Source organism: Babylonia areolata, chromosome 21, assembly GCF_041734735.1.
Source record: "Babylonia areolata isolate BAREFJ2019XMU chromosome 21, ASM4173473v1, whole genome shotgun sequence".
NCBI lineage: Eukaryota > Metazoa > Mollusca > Gastropoda > Neogastropoda > Buccinidae > Babylonia > Babylonia areolata.
In genome coordinates this window covers 56717536-56727535 of record NC_134896.1, presented here as the reverse complement: position 1 = coordinate 56727535, position 10000 = coordinate 56717536, and positions in this window count along the sequence as shown.

Below are 10000 nucleotides of genomic sequence, written 5' to 3'. Positions count from 1 at the left end.
CCGCCGAAATGAGTCAGTAGCAGTGCAGAGTCTCCTCTGGTATGTGTGTGTGTGTGTGTGTGTGTGTGTGTGTGTGTGGTGTATATGGATTTGTCCGAACCCAGCGACTGCCTCCTTGAGGGATGTCTGCAAACGAGACACGAGGGCAGGCGACATCGACCCTGCAGGTTGGGAGGTGGTGGCTGAAGACCGTAACAGCTGAAGAAGGACCGTGAAGGCATGTGTCCAGAGGAGCGAGGAGAAGAGACAACAGCACTGGGAACAGGGAAGAGAGCACAGACGGCAGAGGGCAGAATCCGTACTCTCTGAGCCAGGCGCGACTTTCACCTGCGACAACTGCAACAGAGCCTGCCGATCCAGAATCGGACTGTACAGCCACAGCAGGCGCTGCAACTCAACAACTTGACTGATCTAGGCAGAGAGTTCCATTGTCTCCCGAGACAGACGGACGCCAACACGTATCGTACTGTACTGTACTGTACTGTAGTGTATTTTATTATACTCTACCGTACTGTGCTGTGTTGTACTGTATCGTATTGTATTGTATCGTATTGTATTGCATTGTATCGTATCGTATTGTATTGTATTATGCTGTGTTGTGTTACGTTGCGTTGTGCTGTGCTGTGTCGTGTAGTGTCATATTGTGTCGTGTAGTGTCGTGTAGTGTCGTGTTGTGCTGTGTTGTGCTGTGCTGTGTCGTGTAGTGTCGTGTTGTGTCGTGCTGTGTTGTGTTCTGTTGTACAGCATTGCTCTTTTGTCACAACAGATTTCACTGCTAAAAATTGGGGCTGCTCACCGTCGCTACAAAACATGGCCACCCATTTTGTTTTCTGTATTTCACCCTGCATTTGGGGGTTTAATCCCCAACCAAAGTCAGGTACCCATTCACTCCCTGGGTGGAGAGAGGAGAACTGGAGCAAAGCCCCTTCCCCAAAGACACAACAACATGACGACACAGCGCCTCAAACTCTGACAATGGATTAGAAGTCCAGCGCCTTAGAGATTCTGCCAAGGCGGTTTGTTTTTGTTTTTTGGTTTGTTTGTTGTTGTTGTTGTTTTGTTTTTTTTGTTTGTTTTTTTTTGTCCCCAATGGAACAAGAATCGGCGACTACATCATGTCAGTGAAACTGAACTTGGAAGTAAGAGATGTGTTCCGCGGTGTGAGTTACGTCACACATACGTGTGATTTTTTTTTTTCTGCTTTCTGAGGAAAGGGCAGAGCACCTTACATCTGTGTCAAATCTCATCGATTCATGTAAGGTGCAAAACAGCATTACGTTTAAGTCACTATATGATTTAACATGAACAGTGTTTCAGTTTCTTTCTTTTTTTCTCCCTCTCTTCTTCTTTTTTTTTTTTTTTTTTTTTTTTTTTTTTTTTTAATCCAAACCATCTTTTGTGCAAAATACCCATAATACAAATGACAAATTGCTGGAAACACTGAACTACCGTGACGTTTCGAGTATCGTTCTTGAGTGAGCTTAGTTTCAGTTTCAGTTTCTCAAGGAGGCGTCACTGCGTTCGGACAAATCCATATAAGCAACACCACATCTGCATGGCAGATGCCTGATAGCAGCATAACCCAACGCGCTTGTCAGGCCTTGAGTGCATGCTGTTATATTTGCGTACCTACAAGAGCGGGTTTTTTTTGTTTGTTTGCTTGTTTTTGTTGTTGTTGTTTTGTTTGTTTGTTTTGTTGTTGTTTTTTTACAGAATTTTGCCGGAGGACAACACTTTTGTTGCCACAGGTTCTTTTCCAGAGCGCCAAGTGCGTGCTGCACACCGGACCTCGGTTTATCGTCTCATCCAACTGACAAGACGCTCAGTTTGATTTTCCAGTCAAATTTGGGAGAAAGGGCGAGAGCGGGATTCGAACCTACACCCTCACGGACTCTGTTTTGGCAGCTGAGCGTCTTCACCATTCTGCCGCCTTCCTCCTGAGCACCACCAGAAACAGTGTGGGTCTTCACTGCCACAGCTGACACCGGAAGTATAAAAACAACAAAATGTCCGGGGTATAGGTGGACCCCAGCTGACACCGGAAGTATAAAAACAACAAAATGTCTGTGGTATAGGTGGACCCCAGCTGACACCGGAAGTATAAAAACAACAAAATGTCTGGGGTATAGGTGGACCCCAGCTGACACCGGAAGTATAAAATCAACAAAATGTATGGGGTACAGGTGGACCCCAGGTGACACCAGAAGTATAAAATCAACAAAATGTATGGGGTACAGGTGGACCCCAGGTGACACCGGAAGTATAAAAACAACAAAATGTCTGTGGTATAGGTGGACCCCAGCTGACACCGGAAGTATAAAAACAACAAAATGTCTGTGGTATAGGTGGACCCCAGCTGACACCGGAAGTATAAAAACAACAAAATGTCTGTGGTATAGGTGGACCCCAGCTGACACCGGAAGTATAAAATCAACAAAATGTCTGGGGTACAGGTGGACCCCAGGTGACACCGGAAGTATAAAAACAACAAAATGTCTGTGGTATAAGTGGACCCCAACTGACACCGGAAGTATAAAAACAACAAAATGTCTGTGGTATAGGTGGACCCCAGCTGACACCGGAAGTATAAAAACAACAAAATGTCTGGGGTATAGGTGGACCCCAGCTGACACCGGAAGTATAAAATCAACAAAATGTATGGGGTACAGGTGGACCCCAGGTGACACCGGAAGTATAAAAACAACAAAATGTCTGGGGTATAGGTGGACCCCAACTGACACCGGAAGTATAAAAACAACAAAATGTCCGTGGTATAGGTGGACCCCAGCTGACACCGGAAGTATAAAAACAACAAAATGTCTGGGGTATAGGTGGACCCCAACTGACACCGGAAGTATAAAAACAACAAAATGTCCGTGGTATAAGTGGACCCTAGCTGTGTCTGAGTCTTGCTACGTCTGACCAGGTAATGCCCCATGCTTCCTCTGCTCTGATAGACTGCTCTACCTCGATAGAGCCGACTGAGTGCCGCCGTCCTTTAGACGTTCATCATTCGTTCCCTGCCTGAGTATCTCTGTGTCTCTGTCTCTGTCTCTCTCTGTGTGTCTCTGTCTCTCTCTCTGTCTCTCTGTCTCTGTCTCTCTCTTTCTCTCTCCGTTCATCATTCGTTCCCTGCCTGATTATCTCTCTGTGTCTCTGTCTCTGTCTCTCTCTGTGTCTCTCTGTCTCTCTGTCTCTGTCTCTTTCTCTCTCCGTTCATCATTCGTTTCCTGTCTGATTATCTCTCTCTCTCTCTCTCTCTCTCTCTCTCTCTCACACACACACACACACACACACACACACACACACACACGCACGCACGCACCCACGCACACACACACACACACACGCACGCACCCACGCACCCACGCACACACACACACACACACACACACACACACACACACGCACACACACTCACACACACGCGCACACACATACACACACACACACACACACACACACACACACACACACACACGCACACACGCACGCACCCACGCACATACACACACACACACACACACACACACACACACACACTCGCGCGCGCGCGCGCACACACGCACACACACTCACACACACACACACACACACACTTTTTTTCTTTTTCTTTTTTTCCTGCCCCATTATCTGCTCTGTTTCAGTGGCATTGCAATCCCACGCCGTACATTTTAGATTCCCCCATACACGACACTAACCAAACATGAATTCTCAACAATCTTTATAAAGATAGTTTGACGAATAAATAATGAAACGTCTAACCTTGACCAAAATTGTACGCAAACATGTTATGTAAAAAAAAAAAAATAATGGACTGTTAAAAAGCTCACAAGCTTCCAAGCTTGCCTTGTCTCTATTGATTGATATCGATACCTATATAGCGCCTATCCTCGGTCGGAGACCAAGCTCTAAGCGCTTTACAAACACGGGGTCATTTGCACAACAGGCTGCCTGCCTACCTGGGTACAGCCGACTGACAGCTGCCACTGGGAGCTCGTCATTTGTTTCCTGTGTCATTCAATCAGATTTCAGGCACGCACACATACTCAGATAGACATGTAATATTTTACGTGTATTACCGTTGTTGTTTTTTTTGTTTCTTATCCCCGCCATGTAGGCAGCCATACTCCGTTTTCGGGAGGTGGGGGATGTGCATGTTGGGTATATGTTCTTGTTGCCATAACCCAACGAACGCTGACATGGATTACAGGATCTTTAACGTGCGTAGCAATTTGATCTTCTGCGTGCGTGTAGACACGAAGGGTGTTCAGGCACTAGCAACTATCCAACTACTAGCAACACGAACAACAGATGGAATGACGACCGGAGCAATGTCACTTCTGCACTGACAAAGTCGCGCAACTGAGCTCTATTCAGTGAACTCAACAAAGAGAGTTCAGAAGGGCACACTCCCCCAGTGCTGAAGAACATTTACTTTTACGAAAGGTGGCTCACACGAATAGAAAAGTCGAGATTTTCCAGTTAGTATCAAGGTCGATATTCGTTGTGGCTCGTAGTTAACTCATTCAGGACTGTCAGTTACTTCCCTTCCTTTCCCTCGCAGTCCTCATCTAATGTCGAGCTGGTCCAGCCTATATGTTTTTTCGTCGTTAGAAATATATATATATATATGTGTGTGTGTGTGTGTGTGTGTGTGTGTGTGTGTGTGTGTGTGTGTGTGTGTGTGTGTGTGTGTGTGTGTGTTTTCTTTGTCTCTGTCTACCTCTTTGGTGTTAGAACCCTCCGTTTGTAAAGTTTTAATGATGATGATGATGATGTGGATACTGATAGAGCGCACATCCTCGGTCGATGACCGAGCTCAAAGCGCTTTACAAACACAGTCATTTGCACGACAGGCTGTCTACCTGGGTAGAGCTGACTGACAGCTGCCACTGGGCGCTCATCATTCGTTTCCTGTGTTATTTAATCAGGTTTCAGTCACGCAACATACACATGACATGTAACATTTTATGTGTATGACCATTTCGTTTATTACCCCGCCATGTAAGCCAGCCATACTGCGTTTTCGGGGGATGTATGTTGGGTATGTTCTTCTTTCCATAACGCAAACATGGATTACAGAATCTTTAATGTGCGTATTTGATCTTCTGATTGCGTATACACGCAAAGAGGGTCCGGGCACTCGCAGGTCTGCAATTTATATGCTGACTAAGGAGATCGGAAAAATCTCCACCCTTTACCCACCAGGCGCCATTACCGCGATTCGAACCTGGGACCCTCAGATATAAGTCCAACGCTTTAACCACTCGGCTATTACGCCCGTCAACAGCGATGGAACGCCTGTTTTATTGTTCGTACGGAGAAAGCTCAGAATGATTATTTTATTGTACAGATTATTTCTGTCCTACAACAACTCATCTGAGGATCTTCCCCTGCAAGAACCCCTGCCTTGTCTTGCCTTGTCTCGCCTTGCTTTGTCTTGTCTTGCCTTGTCTTGTCTTGCCTTGCCTTGCCCTTATCTTGTCTTGCCTTGTCTTGCCTTGCCTTGCCTTGCTTTGTCTTGTCTTGCCTTGTCTTGTCTTACCTTGCCTTGCCCTTATCTTGTCTTGTCTTGTCTCGCCTTGCCTTGCTTTGTCTTCTCTTGTTTTGTTTTGTTATGTTTTTGTCTCCCCTTGTCTTGTCTCGTCTTGCCTTGCCTTGTCGTGTCTCGTCTCGTCTTGTCTTGTCTTGTCTTGTCTTGCCATGTCTACCACGCACGTTTTCCAGTTCAGCCAAGTCTTCATACCGTTCAACCATTCGCCAAGTCTTCATTCGCCAAGTCTTCATACCGTTCAACCATTCGCCAAGTCTTCATACCGTTCAACCATTAGCCAAGTCTTCATACCGTTCAACCATTCGCCAAGTCTTCATTCGCCAAGTCTTCATACCGTTCAACCATTCGCCAAGTCTTCATACCGTTCAACCATTAGCCAAGTCTTCATAGCGGTCAACCATTCGCCAAGTCTTCATACCATTCAACCATTAGCCAGGTCTTCATAGCGGTCAACCATTAGCCAGTTCTTCATGACGTTCAACCATTAGCCAAGTCTTCATAGAGTCCAACCATTAGCCAAGTCTTTATACGGTTCAACCATTAGCCAAATATTTACACCGTTCAACCATTAGCCAAGTCTTCATACCGTTCAACCATTAGCCAGGTCTTTATACCGTTCAACCATTAGCCAAGTCTTCATAGAGTCCAACCATTAGCCAAGTCTTCATAGAGTCCAACCATTAGCCAAGTCTTTATATCGTTCAACCATTAGCCAAGTCTTCATACCGTTCAACCATTAGCCAAGTCTTCATACCGTTCAACCATTAGCCAGGTCTTCATACCGTTCAACCATTAGCCAAGTCTTCATACCGTTCAACCATTAGCCAAGTCTTTATACCGTTCAACCATTAGCCAAGTCTTTATACCGTCCAACCATTAGCCAAGTCTTCATGACGTTCAACTATTAGCCAAGTCCTCATACCGTTCAACCATTAGCCAGGTCTTCATACCGTTCAATCATTAGCCAAGTCTTCATACCGTTCAACCATTAGCCAAGTCTTCATACTGTTCAACCATTAGCCAAGTCTTTATACCGTCCAACCATTAGCCCAGTCTTCATGACGTTCAACTATTAGCCAGGTCTTCATACTGTTCAACAATTAGCCAAGTCCTCATACCGTTCAATCATTAGCCAAGTCTTCATACCGTTCAACCATTAGCCAGGTCTTGATACCGTTCAACCATTAGCCAGGTTTTCATAGCATTCAACCATTAGTCAGGTCTTCATGACGTTCAACTATTAGCCAGGTCTTCATACCGTTCAACCATTAGCCAAGTCCTTATACCTTTCAACAATTAGCCAAGTCTTCATACCGTTCAACCATTAGCCAAGTCTTCATACCGTTCAACAATTAGCCAAGTCTTCATAGAGTCCAACCATTAGCCGAGTTTTCATAGCGTTCAACCATTAGCCAAGTCTTCATAGAGTCCAACCATTAGCTGAGTCTTCATAGCGTTCAACCATTAGCCAAGTCTTCATAGAGTCCAACCATTAGTCAAGTCTTTATACCGTTCAACCATTAGCCAGGTTTTCATAGCTTTCAACCAGTAGCCAAGTCCTTATACCGTTCAACAATTAGCCAAGTCCTCATACCGTCCAATCATTAGCCAAGTCTTTATACCGTTCAACCATTAGCCAACTCTTCATAGAGTCCAACCATTAACCAAGTCTTTATACGGTTCAACCATTAGCCAAATATTTACACCGTTCAACCATTAGCTAAGTCTTCATACCGTTCAACCATTAGCCAGGTCTTTATACGGTTCAACCATAAGCCAAGTCTTCATACCGTCCAACCATTAGCCAAGTCTTCATAGAGTCCAACCATTAGCCGAGTCTTTATATCGTTCAACCATTAGCCAAGTCGTTATACCGTTCAACCATTAGCCAAGTCTTTATACCGATGATCTAAACGAGGCAATAGCTAAATGCAAGAAAGAATCGGCTCCTGGCCCAGACAAAGTTCGTTACTCAGACATCAAGGAGCTATCGGAAGAAGACTTTATACCGTTCAACCATTAGCCAAGTCTTTATACCGATGATCTAAACGAGGCAATAGCTAAATGCAAGAAAGAATCGGCTCCTGGCCCAGACAAAGTTCGTTACTCAGACATCAAGGAGCTATCGGAAGAAGACAGAAGCAAACTTTTCAATCTATATCAAAACAGTTTCCACAATGGACAGGTGCCGGAGGACTGGACACACAGCTTCTTAAAACCCATACCAAAACCAGGAAAGGACCATCGTCAGGCAAGCGGCTACCGGATCCTAACCATGCAAAACATTGTTGGAAAGCTCATGGAACGCATGATAGCCAGGAAACTTGCAAGGGATCTTGAACACAGGCACATTCTCCCTTCAAATCAAGGTGGTTACAGAACAGGCAAGTCCACATGAGAAAATGCAGCTGCTTTTGCATATGAGGTGTATGAAGGATTTCAAAGAAAAGAAGAAACACTAGCAGTAGCAATTGACCTTGAAGATGCCTACAATAAAGTCCAGTTTGCGCACCTCATGGAGCTGCTACTAAGGTATGGAGTAAGTTTGACACTGACAAGATGGATAGCAGCAGCGCTTCAGGAAAGAACCGTCGTCCTACGCCTCGGAGATTGGATGTCTGCACCTTCTAAACTATCCATGGGACTGCCACAAGGGTCTCCACTCTCTCCTGTCCTCTACAATGTCTACACGAAGGGCCTTGCAGACTTAAACAACAATGGAATTGCTCGAGTGCTTACCCTTGCGGATGACGGCCTGGTCTTCAAAACTTCGAAAAATGCTCAGGAAAGAACTGAAGCCGTCCAGAAACAACTAAACAATATTGCTCAATGGTGCAAAGACACAGGATCTTCCATCAATCCAGCGAAAGCCCAAACGTTGCTGTGCACCCTCAACAACAAAACCGCGAGCAAATCACCACCTTCTGTGTCATTCGATGGGATTCAAATTGAGAAAACTGAATGCCTACGCTACCTAGGAATACACTTCGACAGGATGCTGACCTTCAGAAAACATACGGAAAACACTGTTCTCAAATGCAAAAAGGGCCTTTCAGTCTTAAAAGCAATGGCAACCAAAGGAATTGAACAACGCCACCTCTTCCTGCTATACCAATCACTCGTCCTCAGTGTGATCGACTACGGACTTGGGCTAACAACACCGTCTCAAAGCAACCTCCTCAAATTAGAAAGAGTCCAAAATGAAGCTATGAGGCTGATCCTTGGAACAACAAAAGACACGCCCACAGAAACCATGCGATACCTGCTTGACCTTCCTTCAGTGCAGGCCAGAAACAAGTTAGAACAGGTCAAGACCTACTTCAAAGCATTAGAAAACCCTCAAATCCCACTGCATGACGCAGTCAAAGAACAAAAAGGCAGCCGTCTAGGACGAGGAAGATCATGGATGGGGCAAGCAGAAGACACAATCCAGCTAGTATGCCGACTTCAAGACCTGAAAGAAACAAAAGAATGGGAGAAAAACCCCGAAAACCTCAACCATCTATTCAACACAGTCATTTCACCCACTCTAGGAAGACATTGTCGGGAATGGCCAGAGGGAAAAACTGATGCGGAAGTGAAGCTGCTTATAGAAGAAAACAGTAAAGAAGAGGACATCATCATATACACAGATGGCTCAGTCACCAAAGACCAGTCTGGCTGGGGATTCACTGCGAAACAAAATGGAAAAACAATTTGGGAAGAGAATGCTGCCTACAAAGTCACAACCTCCAGCCTAACGATGGAAGTTGAAGCCGTGACACATGCCCTCCAGTGGCTATCGTCCTTCCATACGCCCGGAAACCAACATGCCATGATTCTAACCGACTCAATGAACCTCATACAGAAAATTGAAAACGGAATGGGAAGCCCAGAGTGGCATAACGCAATGCGCAACTTTCAGATTAAAAAACTCACATGGTCATACTGCCCGGGACATGCAGGTGTTAAGGGAAATGAGCGAGCTGACAGACTTGCTGGTAACGCAACACCAACGAGCAGCCTACATCTAGGAAAATCGGAAATCCTCAGAAAAGTCAAAGAATACCAAAAAGAACAGGTACAAGGCCATCACACCATCGATCGCCTCAAAGAAATAGAAGCAGAGAGAGGGAGCGGCCGCAAATCTAACATGAAAGGTAGAGCACGATGCTTTGCAAATCAAACAAATATCGGCATCATTTCCAAACCAACATTGCGCAAATTTCTTCAAAACGGAACAGAGTCTCTGTGGGCCTTTCCAAACACAATAGACCGAGCAACACACTAGACGCCACGTTCTTGGCATCACAGATCTTTTCCCATCCCTCTTGCGGCCAGTCAGTGGCGGCTGTGTGTGTTTGTGTGTATGTGTGGGTCTGTGCTTTTGAGTGCGTTTGTGAATGCGCGAGAGTGAAATTGTACACAAGTGTCAGGAGAGATATGTGTACGTGTGTGTGTGTG